General features: G+C 46.7%; 1 protein-coding gene across 1 annotated transcript in view; it reads left to right on the forward strand.

Moving 5' to 3' along the window:
- The first annotated feature begins 245 nt into the window (after positions 1–245).
- Positions 246–14,268, forward strand: part of ARR3 (arrestin 3) — a 121,164-nt gene continuing 107,141 nt past the window's right edge. The window contains exon 1 of the mRNA XM_084814287.1: positions 246–1,430. The gene's annotated coding sequence lies outside the window, so the exon portion shown is untranslated. The remainder of the gene's footprint in view (positions 1,431–14,268) is intronic.

The following is a 14,268-nucleotide window of genomic DNA, read 5'->3' on the forward strand; positions in this document are numbered from 1 at the left end:
TCACCCTTTGAAAAGGTGACTTTTGTACATCCCTACCGCTGCGTCTGCCCGCCGCGGGCGCCTGCTTTCAGTCGCTGAGGGCGCGGTCAGGGTGGCGAGGCGCTGCGGGCGGGAGCGGGGCTCCGCGGAGGGAGCCCGGCAGACGCGGCGGCGCGGGCCGGGAGCGCCTGCTGCCTGCGCCGCCCGCCTCCGCGGTCCTCCGCTGGGGGAGAAGAGGGGGAAATGCCCCCTGCAGCGAGGGGGACGCGCCCGATCCCCCACCAGGCTCAGGAGCAGCCTCCTCCGTTGCTTCGGAGCACCCCGTCGAGCTCGGCGGGGCTTACTCCCGAGCAGGCGTGCCAGGGCTGCAGACTTCCGGGGCGATCGCGTGTCTGCTCGGAAGCCAGTCCCACTGAGTTCAGTGCGGGCTCCTCCCATGTAAGCGTGCCAAGGGTGGCGGACGTGCGGCACAAGCGTGCCTTGTGCGCCTGCCTGCTCGGAAGCAAGGCGGAGGTTTCCCGGGGCTGCGGAAAACAGCGCAGCGGACGCCGAGCTAGGGCGGCCCCCCGCTCCTCTGCGCACACGCGGGGGCCGCGGGTCAGCCACGGCTGCGCTGCAAGGCGCCCTCCGCCCGCGGAGAAGCCGAAGCGGGCGGCGCCGGGAGGGCGCGGGGTCTTGCCCGGCGCGGAGGCGCCCCGCCCGAGGCCCGCCCGGCAGGGCCGTTCCAGCAGCTGCGCGCAGGCGAGGAGGCGGCGCCGCCGCCGGGCTGCCCAGCGCGAGGCGCGAGAGGAGGGCGGGGGCGCCCAGCGGGCCCGGGCGGCGGCGGCCCGGGCTGGCGAGGCGAGGCGGGAGGCGCCGGGGAGGCGGGGGCCTCGGGGCCGCCCTGGCCGCCCTCGTGCCGCGGGTCCCGCTGCTGTGCTCGAGCACGTCCTGCTGGCGGCGGCGGCCGTTTCTCTCAGCACCAGTAATCGCCATCCAGTCACTCACGTATTATGTATTATTAAATTCATTAATCGCCCGTCTGGCTGGTCACCCAGCCGCTCAGTTTTAAAAGCCCGGTTCCCCCCAGAGGCCGATTCATTCATCCGAGGAACTTTCATGGGGTCGGGGCTGAACAGACAGGGCCTGGAGGCGTGTGTTCAAGTGCGTGCTGCCGCGTTGTGTGAAAACGCGTTCGGGCGCGGTGTGTGCTCGTGGGACTTGCAGCTTGAGGGGTTCTTACGCGTGGCCTGCGCGCGCGCGCGTGTCTTTCTCTTATATACATAGTGCTTGGTGTGCGTGGATCCTATCCTCGATACAAATCTTTCCCAGTTTATGATGCTGCAGTAACAAGATTTCTTCGCCGTCGTCTTCTTCCGCGATAGAATACACATTGGCTTGATTCTTTGGCCACATGTGCCAAGTGCTCCCTGTACTTTTGAATGATGATGAGCTATGTACAGCAATCCTATGTAAGTCTACTCAGAAGTAAATCTCACAGAGTTCAGTGGGACTTACTCTCATGTAAGCATGCATGTGTGTGTGGGAAACGGTGCTTATTTTCCCCTCTTCCACGCCTTCCCCCCGCTTTCCATGCTGGAGAAGCCAGCTCTGCTCGAAATTGCGTTCGCTGTGTTGTTGTTCTGGATACGTTTGGGGCTGAGTGTGTGAGGGGTCGGTGGGTTGAGCTGTTTGTACGCTTGGGCGTGGAATCCATTTTGTTTTGCTGAATAATGCATCTTAGTCACATTGTGAACATGTGGTTCTAAATTTTTTTTTTCTTTTCCTTTTGGTGGTCCTCCTGTTTAATGCTTGCTGGGCCGCACTTTAAACACACACACACACACACACACACGCACACACACTGTGATTACGTAACCAAGACACTCTCCTTGCAGACATTGACTCCAATTGCCTGCTGCTTCAGCTTGCCTGAGTGCGAAATGCGTTTCTTGGGCTCCCACCTCCCTTTAATTTAAATCTTAGAGAAGTGGGCTCTTCTACAAATGGCTTTCTCTGTGTTGTTAAATACTCTGGATAAATCAGGGTGTTTTTTAAGCCACTTCTAAAAAAAGCCTGCTCTGTGTTGGTTCTGTGAACTTAGTACACTGTGATTACGCAACCCAAGCTTGCTCTCGCGCACTCTCTCTCTCTCTCTCTCTCTCTCTCGCAGACATTGACTGTAATTGCTTGCTGCCACAGTTTGCCTGTGTGTGAAATGGGTTTCTTCCCCCCCTCCCGCTCCCCCTGCCTTTGCTTTCCATAAGTGGGGTCTGCCACAAACTGCTTTGTCTGTGTTGTCACTCTGGAGAAATGTCTGGGAGGGGGCTTGGCGGGTTGAAGTGTTAGCAATGGGCTTGTGTAGCCAAATAGGTGTCCTTGGCTCCGCCTCCGGCGATCTTCTTGGCTCCACCTCCAGTGATTCCCTTTTCCATGCCACCACTTAGCTTGCCCACAGGCCTCCACTGCTGCTTCTGCTTCCTCCTCCTCCGATGGCCTCTGCAGCAACAGCTGGTCACAGGGGGAGGGGAGGGGTGATTTACTTTCTCCGTGTCACATGCGAGCACCCCCACGTCCATCTGGCAATCTTGGAGATGTCCTATTGAGGCCACCCCCAAAACCATGGTGGGCATTGTGCTGAAGGAGCAGGTCACGTTGTGCTCAAGAGCGAAAGTGGGGGGAGGGGTGCGCAGGAGGGAAACGCAAGGTTTCCAGATGCATACAAGGCACTTCACGTCCTCCAAATGGCAATCACCAGGTGTTTCCCCAAATTCAGTAAGATATTTTGTTAGTTTGACACTTAGAGCTCCAGCTTTCATCCCGATTTTGCTTATTTCATCATCTCCTGTTAAAATTAGGGATGTACGAAAGTCACTTGCCTTTCCGCGGATTCTGTTCATGGTGGGGGGGAAGGCATTCTGTCCCTTCCCCCGGAATCCTCAACGGAGGGGAGGCAATCCAGTCCTCCCCCCCGGAATCCTCGACGGCCTGCTGTGCTCCGTAGCAGTTCTGCGGAGCAGCTGCCCAGGCCCAGGCCAGGGCTGTCTGCAGCTGGATTTCTGGCTGCGGAGGGCTCTGGGTAAAAAAACCCAAAAAAGTGTACGCAAATGGCGGCGCCTACGGCCACCGCCATTTGCGTTCATTATTTTTCGCTGTCTTAGTCTACGTCAATATTTACGTAGACGAAGACGAAGAAAAGAAATGGGAACGCAAATAGCGTAGTGGATGCTATCTGCATCCCTTTTTGATTCACCATTTTAGCCTATGTAAATATTTACATAGGCTAAAACGGCGAATCAAAAAGGGACGCAAATAGTGCCCGCTACGCTATTTGCGTTCCCCTTTATTTTTGCCGTAATAGTCTACGTAAATATTTACGTAGACTAAGATGGCGAAAAATAAGGAACACAAATGGCGGCGGCCGTAGCCGCCACCATTTGCGTACACTTTTTTTTAAAAAACCGGGATGTGATAGGCTACGTAAGTCTTTACTTAGCCTATCACGTCTCAGTAAAAAAAAAAAAACAACCCCCAGGCGACCAGACTGCAAATGGCGGCAGCGGCAGCTGGTCGGAACACGAGCCGCCGGAGCCGCCGCTGCCCGGAACATCAGCCCCAGGTAAGTCTCGTCCTGGGGGGGGATCCGCGGGGGGTGGCGGGGGGTGGCAGGCCATTCTGCCACAGATTTCGGGGGGCCGAATGCACTGGCATTCGGCCTCACCGAGATCTGTGACGGAATTCTCTGACATCCCTAGTTAAAATACGAGCCTTTTTTGTTTTTTGTTTTTATTTTTTTATTCAAACAAACCGTAAACATTACATAGGCAATCCAGTTACTGTTAACTGGGATCACAGGAGTTTCAATATATTAACAGCCTTGTATTTATCCACAGAAGTTCTTCAGAGGTTTAAGGTGCAGTTGTAATACATCTCTCCATATCTGTCCATGACATGATGGCCCCAGTCTCTCTTTCCAACAATCCTTCCTTCCTCCTTTTAACCACTTTGTATATCTTTTCCCTGCCAGCTCCTTTTTCTCTCTCTCTCTAACCAAAGGAATCCTTCCTTCCTTCCTTTATCCACTTTGTGGGTATGATCAAAAACAAAGATGGCAAGGACCTAACAGAAGCAGAAGAGATCAAGAAAAAGTGGCAAGAATATACGGAAGATCTGTATAGGAAGGATAATATCGGGGATAGATTTGACCGTGTGGTCATTGAGTTAGAGCCAGACATCCTAAAGAGTGAGGTTGAATGGGCCTTAAGAAGCATTGCTAATAACAAGGCAGCAGGAGACGACGGTATCCCAGCTGAACTGTTTAAAATCTTGCACGATGATGCTGTCAAGGTGATGCATGCCATATGCCAGCAAATTTGGGAAACACAAGAATGGCCACCAGATTGGAAAAAATCAATTTATATCCCCATACCAAAAAAGGGAAACACTAAAGAATGTTCAAACTATCGAACAGTGGCACTTATTTCACATGCCAGTAAGGCAATGCTCAAGATCTTGCAAGGTAGACTCCAGCACTTCATGGAACGAGAATTGCCAGAGGTACAAGGACTGACAACTGGGTTTAGAAAAGGCAGAGGAACTAGACCAAATTGCCAATATCCGCTGGATAATGGAGAAAGCCAGGGAGTTTCAGAAAAACATCTATTTCTGTTTTATTGACTACTATAAAGCCTTTGTCTGTGTGGATCATAACAAATTGTGGCCAGTTCTTGGTGGGATGGGGATACCAAGTCATCTTGTCTGCCTCCTGAGGAATCTGTGTAACGACCAAGTAGCAACGGTAAGAACAGACCACAGAACAACGGACTGGTTTAAGATTGGGGAAGGAGTATGGCAGGGTTGTATGCTCTCACCCTACCTGTTCAGCCTGTACGCAGAACACATCATGCAACGTGCTGGGCTTGATGAAGCCAAGGCTGGAGGTAAAATCGCTGGGAGAAACAACAATCTCAGATATGCAGATGATACCACTTCGATGGCTGAAAGCGAGGAGGAGCTGAGGAACCTCATGACGAAGGTGGAAGAAGAAAGTGCAAAAGCCAGTTGCAGTTAAACCTCAAAGAAACCAAGATTATGGCAACCAGCTTGACTGACAACTGGCAAATAGAGGGAGAAAACATGGAGGCAGTGACAGACTTTGTCTTTCTAGGCACAAAGATTACTGCAGATGCTGACTGCAGCCAGGAAATCAGAAGACCTTTACCTAAAGGATTTGGAAAATTTTCTTGTAACTTGGAACACCTGCAATCCTGAAAGAACATCACACTAAGGGAATTCCTAACTTTTTAGATATATGTAGCTGATCATTAGATTCTAGATTTAAACAGAGGAGGTCTGATTTATCAAAGCTGACCCTCAGTCCAGATACTAAATAAAACTGTTGTAACTCAGCTTGTAATTCACCTGATGCAGTTCGTGGATCTGTTAACTTTAAAATCATGTCATCTTCCTATAGGCTAATAAGCTGTTCTTGTCCCTCTATTTTTACTCCTTTTATTTGCACATTATTTCTTAATCTATCAGCCAAAAATTCTATTGCCATAACAAAAAATAATGGTGAGAGCAGACACCCCTGCTTCGTTCCTGATGCAATCCGGAGCGACTGGGAGCACTGTGGCACCCCTAAGATTTTGCAGGACTGTCTTTGAAGAAAGGGAAAAAAACGTAGCTGTCTTTACAAGCAGCTTCACAGAGCTTGTTCAAGGCCAGGGTGTGCTGGCAGAGTGTATGAGTGAGATGAACAGAAGAACTGAGCATGCTCAGATGCCTACTAAGAGGAGGAAAAGTACTGTTTTGACATCTCGTGGTGTACACCTGCTGACAAAAGAATGTCCTTACGCGACACTAGTTGGGTAGGGGAAGCTGTAGCCCTGAGTGACAACTGGGAGGAGGTGTACGGGCGGATATGGCCAAAGATGGCCATGAGTTCAAAGAAGATGTACCAGGGAGAAATATTTCAGTCAGGGTAACATGCCCAGATGGCAGACTTCGGGCCACATTTTTGGACATTTCAAAGTAACCCCTTCGTAGTGGTGCCAGAGATGTTCCCCAAACACGTGAGATTGTGGGGGATAGACAAGACACCTGACTTCCGATTGGTGAGCAAGTGGTCTAACCACACACATGCACCCCATCTTGATTGGAAGACGGTTGTCTCATTGCTCATTGGGGCCCCCCATCTTTGACCAGGGCGAGTGTATAAAGCACAGGTTGTGAGAGCTCATTTCTGCTGCTGCTGCCGCTGCTTCATTTCGCTCCTTCTGCCTCGCCACCAGACCCAAGGATTTGTGTAACTATGGACCTCTTTAGAATCTTAGACTTTGGAACTTAGAATATTTTCTGAAGTTAGGACCTGAGAGTATTTTCTGAAAGTAGAACTTGGAATTATTTCTGAGTTTAGAGCTTGGAGTTATTTCTGAGTTTGGGATTTGGAATTGTTTCCAAGTCTTGGGTTTTTCCTTTTACTCTAACTTCTACCTCTATTCTTCACATGCTTAGAGGAACTTAGTAATGCTTTAGCATAGGTTTTATATTCAAGTAAAGTGCAGGAGGATGTAATGGGAGAGTTAACAGTTATGTTTTAGTTAAGTTAAATTTTGTTTTAGTTTAGCTTTAAACCACAAGTACTAAACAGGAGAAAGTTGGAAGGAGGAGTCATAACAACATTAGAAGCTCAAGCTGTTATCCTATTAGCCAAATTCATAATACTAACGTTGGCAATTGCAGTTCTTTTAATTAATCTTCTGTTTCTGTTGCATTCTCTTTCCCTGTCGTTATAGAGAAATTTCTAACGTTCATATAGCCACCATGCCACTTTCTTTATATTTTGTATTTTTCTGAAATAAAGCCTTAAATAGATTTCAATTTACAATTTTGTCTGGAGTGATGTTTATCTGTTGGAATTAGCTTGGTTACCCACCAGGGTGCTTCAGACCCATTTGGTGCAGGTTCTGAGGTTAAACAGCACCGAATTTACAGGCGGGGTGGCTCACTGAACAGGTTTGGGCCTTGTGAGCGGGGGGGGGGGCAACTCATTGCGCTCCTCCCGCCCCGGATCAAGGTGGGTCCGTCCATCCCTAATCATGAGTGCCATGTGTCCCTGATAATGAAGAGTTATCTTGGAAATCAAAATTATTAAGAGCTGCTATGGTGAAGCTGTCTCTGGTAAAGTGATTAGGAAGTGGTGGTTTATTTGCTGCACATGATTCTACAGCATATGCTGATAACAAGTGCCTGCACTTTATCACATCATTGTAGCTAGATGAAACACCAATTTGTTCATAGATATTATGAACTCTTTACTTTTGTATTTATCGTATATTGTGTGACCTGTCATCAAGTGTAGTGGTGGGGAGGGGTTTCCTGACTATTATGCAGTTCATAAAACATTATTTGGAAAAGACAAAACATTTGCAATGACTTAAGATCCATGAGAGTGGTTTCATCTTGCTCTGAAACGTTATTGAAATTATCATCTGATTCATTTTCTTTTGAGAAATATTTACATTGTAATAATTTTGATTTGCTAATATTTAATGTTTGCTAATACTAAGGACAGATTAAAAATGTGAGAAAGACATCTGGCATTGTTGTTGATTCCCATGACTCCTCGAGCTCGGAAGCATTACAGAGTCTGTCTTGCAATTTAAAATCCACATCTTGCGATGCTTTCCGTAATATCAGTTCTGCAGTCCTAACAGCCTCTTGCGATCTTATTTTGGCAGCCAGAACTTCAGGAGTAATTTTACTCAAAAAGACCATTCATTTAGTCATTATGTGTGACAGAATCAAATCCAGTTAGCATATGTCCTCACGGGAAAAATGTTAACTTCATTGTTGTAAATCAAGGTCAATATTCATCATCAGTTCTTTTATTTCTGTTAGGGTAAAACCATACCCAGCATTTAGAAGGGGCTCTAAACTTGCCTTCTGGAAGAACTGATACTTGGTCGATGGCTGGAAGTCATTTTACTCCTTCAAACTTTTCTCATACCTTCTTATGTATACGCTAGGATGAGCATATAAATCTGCTGCAAATACATGGATGTCACTATTAAGATCCGCTATTCGGTCAAAAACGTCATCCTTAAAAAAAACTTGCAGCTTCCAGAAACATATCTGCTTGATCAGAGGTATTGATTCTGTATTTTGTTTTTTTGTTGTTTGCTCTAACAAAGCCACATATAACGCAGTTGAGATTGTGTGGTGTCTCCTGGCTTGGTGGTGGATGAGGATTTGACATTGACCTTCTTGGACCAGTACTGGATGACAATTGAGATTATTCTTCCTCGGTACTCATTTCAGTGAAGGGGCCGCAGTGGCTTAGTGGTTAAGACGCTGAACTGCAGACTGGAAGGTCGGCAGGTCAGCAGTTCGAGACCCGAGTGCTGCGTGACGGAGTGAGCTCCCGTCTTCAGTCCCAGCTTCTGCCAACCTAGCAGTTTGAAAGCAAGAAATTGCAAGTAGATAAATAGGTACCGCCTCGGCGGGAAAGGTAACAGCGTTCCGTGCACCTCGGTGTTCAGTCATGCCGGCCACATGACCATGGAAGCGTCTTCGGACAGCGCTGGCTCTTCGGCTTAGAAACGGGGATGAGCACCGCACCCTAGAGTCGGACACGACTGGTTGGGGACACCTTTACCTTTACCTTTACCTTACTCATTTCAGTAACTTCTGGTTTGCTATCTGCAATTTTTCTAAGTGATTTTTCCATGGTGGACCTCTTATACCACTTATTGTTGCAGTGGTACACAGTGCATTCATCATTTTCAAATGTTTTAGCACTATGTCTTCACACATTTTGGCTGCATCCCAAACTCTTTTGTCCAGTTTTGGTAGAAGTTACATTATCTTTGGAATCTTTTTGACATATAATGCACTTTCTCTTGTTGAAGTAGTCCTCAGATGTTTGTTGCTACAGAACACTGCAGGGCACTGCACAAGTTCCAGCCATTTCAGTCATAGTTCCGTTTAAAAAAAAAATTTCACCAACTCTGAAAAGAGAAAAAACCCATTAAATAGGATTGCATATATCAATAAAGTTCGGGCACCATTTTTAAAAATGGCAGAAGGACTGTATTTCCACCAAAATTAATGCCATTGTGGACCTCCTTGACCTAAAAAAATCTACATTTTAAAGCCAAGATCATGTTTGTATGTTGATTTGTCAAGAAAGTCAGAAAATGAGTCCTTTCATCACCCTCTTGCAAATTGGCAGATGGAGTACTCCAATAATTAATGTATTCTTTGAACTCCTTGACCCTGAAAACCTATAATTTGATACCAAACACAAGATAGTTTGGTGGTTAATGAAAACTAATAACCTAAACAAAATCTTCTGCCATTTTGAAAATAGCACCTAAAAAAGTTTTGTGCAAGAATCAGAATGTCTACCCAAGTTATTATGTTAATCCAATACCTCAAGACAATATCAGCACAGAAAATCTCTGGGCCTCAAAATTTTTATGGGGGTGTAGTGTGGGGACTGGATTATATAGCTAGTGCAGATTCCATGGATGGATCTTCAGCAATTACTGATACTTTTAAGTTTGTGCTATGGACAGGCCCCTTGGAGGATTGCAACCTTTACACTTTCTCACTGATAAAAAGGAAAAGCTGCTAGAGGTTGACTGGCTGAATGGGTAAATACCTTCTTGAGAGAAGGTTTGTTCCAACAAGTTTAAAACAGTAGTAAGACCTGTATTTTTTTAACATCTCTAAATCCAGTTGGATGATTTCCTATATGATGATGGATGATTTCTAGCCAGTTTCCAATATGTATATTTAGATAGTTGGCCTAATAAGGGCATAACAGTAATATAATTTTAGCATTTTTATTTTGAAATTGTTCTTCTAGGCCAACATGGCTACATTTACTTTTTCTGTGAGCTTGGATCCCTGGGGCCCTCCGAGGTCACAGACAGAGCTCTGAACTGTGCCCCTTGCCCTTCAGAGGCAAGAGGATAAAATGGGTCGGAGCCCCATCTGGATTAAGCCTCAGTGTAACAGAAGGATGAGTGGAGAAATTGTTGACAGCTGAGGCCAGAATAGAGTGGTGGGTGGAGTTAATGGCAGTTGGAGGAAGTCAGTTAGAAGGAAGACAGGGAGTTGGGGAGAGGTCAGGGAGAGAGGGAGCTCGGTTAAGATAGAGAGGGATAATTAGAGGCCAGAGTTAATCAGCTGAGTGAGTTAGTGGGCATCTCTACACCAGCCTAAAATCCTTCATTTAAAATGGGAATTTCTGCTTCTGTTTTAAATGCAGGATCACAACGACTCTCTTTTTCACCTGCATCCCTTCCCCTCTCCTCCCCGTATCTGAGTCGTCCATTCTCTTTCATTGATCTCACTCCTTGTCTTGCTGCTTTTCCTCTGTTCATGAAGGAAACTGAAGCGGAACACAACGGGGTAATTTGGCAGCTTGTTATCTGCAATCTATTTAAAAATGGAACAAAGGGCATTTAGTGCAGGAGCCCTGGAGGCTCACGGCGTCGTGTAAAGAGCCAGCAAACTTGCGCGAAGGAGCTGCCTCAATCAAAGTTCTTTGTGAAGAACGCCAATGAGTAGAATTAGTGACAGGTTGCGAATGAGAAGGGCGGGAGAGAAGTAACTGAAAGCAGAGATGTGGTGTTAGGTCATCATGTCTGATGATAATGAAAGATGCTAAGGCTTCCCGGAAAGCCAATATTTTAATTTTTTTATTTTATTGCATTTATATCCCGCCTTTTTTCCTCTTGCAAGGAACCCAAGGCAGCTTACATTATCCTCCTCCTCTCCATTTTATCCTCCAAACAACAACCCTGTGAGGTGGGTTGGGCTGAGAGTCTGTGGCTGGCCCAAAGTCACCCAGTGAGCTTCCATGGCTGAGTGGGGACTAGAACCCTGCTCTCCCGGCTCCCAGTCCAACACTCTCGCCACTACACCACGCTGGCTCTCTATATACAGTTGCACTCCACCCCATCTATTCCCCATGCATTCTCCATCTACAACGGTGAAAAAAAGCTGCTTCCATCCCAAAGCCAGGCCAGAAAGCCAGTTGGAATTAATCTAAATCAGCACCATCCCATACTGCCTGGTATTGAAAAGCCACCATGCATGCCAGGACCTTCCCCAAGAATAGCTAATTACTTACTGAGCTAATTACTGACTAGAAGTTGTCTAAAACCACTGAATCTAGGCTTGGTTTCTTCAGCAAAGGCTTTCTTTAAGATCGTACAGACCACACCATCTCTCAAGGAAGCATTGATCACCCTTGAGGCCCAAATAATCCAATCCAGCCTAGCTGAGCCTCCCACCAGTCAGCTTCATGGGCAGACCCAATGAAAGGAATTAGAATTAAGACAGGATTTTAGTCCCTCCCTTCTAGTATTTGACTTGGGCCAGGAGATATGACTGTCTTGACATAATAAAACGCTGAGCTGTGTTATTTGCACATAGAACCAGTTAGGGTGAAATAAAGTACTCCTTATAAAGATTCTGTGGTAAACTATTAAAGATAAGGCCTCTCAGAGATAGGCATTATCTTAGCAGTCATGGAATAAGAGGACTGGTCCTCTTATGGATCAGTAACAGGTTAAAGAAGTGAAAACAGAGTAGGAATAAATGGTAAATTCTCCCAATGGAGGAATGTAAATACTGGGGTCCCACAGAAATCTGTATTGGGACCAATAGAATCATAGAATAGTAGGGTTGGAAGGGGCCTACGAGGACATCGAGTCCAACCCCCTGCTCAAGGCAGGAATCCAAGTCAGAGCATCCCTGACAGATGGCTGTCCAGCCTCGCCTTGAAGGCCTCCAGTGTGGGACAGCCAGCCGCCTCCCTAGGTCATGGGTTCCATTGTCGTATTGCTCTTACAGTCAGGAAGTTTCTCCTGATGTTCAGCCGGAATCTGGCTTCCTGTCACTTGAGCCCATGATTCCGTGTCCTGCACTCTGGGATGACTGAGAAGAGATCCTGGCCTTCCTCTCTGTGACAGCCTTTCAAGTACTTGAAGAGCGCTATGCTATTTCCCCTCAGTCTTCTCTTCTCAAGGCTAAACATGCCCAGTTCTTTCAGTCTCTCTTCACAGGGCTTTGTTTCCAGTCCCCTGATCATCTTTGTTGCCCTCCTCTGAACCCTCTCCAGTTTGTCTGCATCCTTCTTAAAGTGTGGTGGCCAGAACTGGACACAGTACTCCAGATGAGGCCTAGCCAGTGCTGAGTAGAGGGGAACTAGTACTTCCCGGGATTTGGAAGCGATGCTTCTATGAATGCAGCCCAAAATAGCATTTGCCTTTTTTGCAGCCACATCACATTGTTGGCTCATATTCAGCTTGTGACCGACAACAATTCCAAGATCCTTCTTGCTCGTAGTGTGGTTGAGCCACGTATCCCCCATCTTGTAACTGTGCATTTGGTTTCTTTTTCCTAGGTGCAGAACTTGGCATTTGTCCCTATTAAATGCCATTCTGTTGTTTTCTGCCCAGCACTCCAGTCTATCCAGATCACTTAGAATTTTGTTTCTGTCTTCCAGAGTATTAGCTATCCCTCCCAATTTTGTGTCATCTGCAAATTTGATCAGCATTCCCTGCACCTCCTCCTCCAAGTCATTAATAAAAATGTTGAAGAGCACTGGGTCCAGGACTGATCCCTGCGGTACCCCACTCGTTACCTCTCCCCAGCTTGAGAAGGTCCCATTGATAAGCACTCTCTGAGTCCGATTCTGTAGCCAACTGTGGATCCACCGGATCGTTGTTTCATCTAGCCCACTTTGAGCTAGTTTGCTCATCAGGAGATCATGGGGCACTTTGTCGAAAGCTTTGCTGAAGTCGAGGTATATGATGTCTACAGCATTCCCACGGTCTACAAGGGAGGTGACTTGATCAAAAAATGAGATCAGATTTGTCTGGCAGGACTTGTTTTTGACAAATCCATGTTGGCTTCGAGTAATCACGGCATTGTTGTCAAGGTGCTTCCAGATGGATTGCTTTATGATCTGCTCCAGAATTTTCCCAGGGATTGATGTCAGACTGACTGGTCTGTAGTTCCCAGGTTCCTCCTCTTTACCCTTTTTGAAGATAGGGACAACGTTAGCCCTCCTCCAGTCATCTGGCACTTCCCCCGTCCTCCATGATTTCTCAAAGAGAATAGGCAGTGGTTCTGAGAGTTCTTCTGCCAGTTCCATTATTACTCCAGGATGCAGTTCATCTGGCCCTGGAGATAAGAAAAGTTGTTCTTATCAATGTTGTTGATAAGAAAAGTGGCATCTGCCAAAATATAGCCAAAGGCAGGGAACCTGAACTCAAACCCAGACCAAACCTTAATCCCTCCCTGAATCTGCGTAGTCGCCGCGGAGCAGAGCTGGCCGAGGACGATTCAAGGGCATGTTGAAAAGAAACGATAGCCATGTTTCTTGGAGACAATGCCACTTGATGATGCCGGTTGAAGAGCATTACATTGACTGGGGAATGTGCACAACAGCCTAAGTGGCTGAGCAGCTGCATGAGGCAATGGTCTGACTGCGTATAAGGCAGCTTCTTTTGTTCCTATGAAATACAAAAATTGCTGTCCTTTGTGATATATGACCTGAATATCTAATTATAATTTTATACAAAGAACCTTGTTCATAATGTTTAATGAATTATGTCTAAAACATAATAAAAATATTGTGTGTTTTTTAAAGCAAACTATCATCATATAAATAGGAAAAAGGTGAGTGAGACACTGCTCAGTTTAAGGGTTGACATTGTATGGTCATGTAATGCTTTGCTGGGATAAATGTCTCATGTATATGTGGTTGCATGCAGTCCAGGGGAGCATAGAGACCTCCATATGCAACTGAGCACTTCTGAGAGGGGGCAATTGAACGAAAGGGTAGGGGATTTCGGGTCTCTGAGAGGGGGAAATTGAACTAAACTTGGGGCCCCCAACATGGTGCCTGTGGACACCTTCCTAGCCAGGTTCCATAGCCCTCCTGATTTAATTTTTAAAGTAATTTTTAAAACTGGGATGCTGGTGTGCTGCTCAGGTGGGCCCAGAGGCATTCTTATATAGTAAACATGGTAGTTTAGAACTTCATTTTGAAGTGCACCCGACTGCCCAGAAGAAAGGAAAGAGTGAACTGGGATTGGGTGGAGAGTTTCCTGGAGGGCTAGAGGGGTGGTGGAAAGCATCCTAGGGGGCTAGGGGAGTGAGGGGGTGTTTCGTTGTGCTATACATGCATATGTGTGTATTTTGTTGTCATTTGGTGTGGCGCGTGTGCTTTATGTATTTGGTTTATTTGTTTGCTTTTGGTGTAGTGTGTTCTTTTGCCTGGGT

This window comes from Heloderma suspectum, chromosome 9, assembly GCF_057233095.1.
Source record: "Heloderma suspectum isolate Gila_16-S chromosome 9, 16-S_ref, whole genome shotgun sequence".
In the NCBI taxonomy this organism is placed as follows: Eukaryota; Metazoa; Chordata; class Lepidosauria; order Squamata; family Helodermatidae; genus Heloderma; species Heloderma suspectum.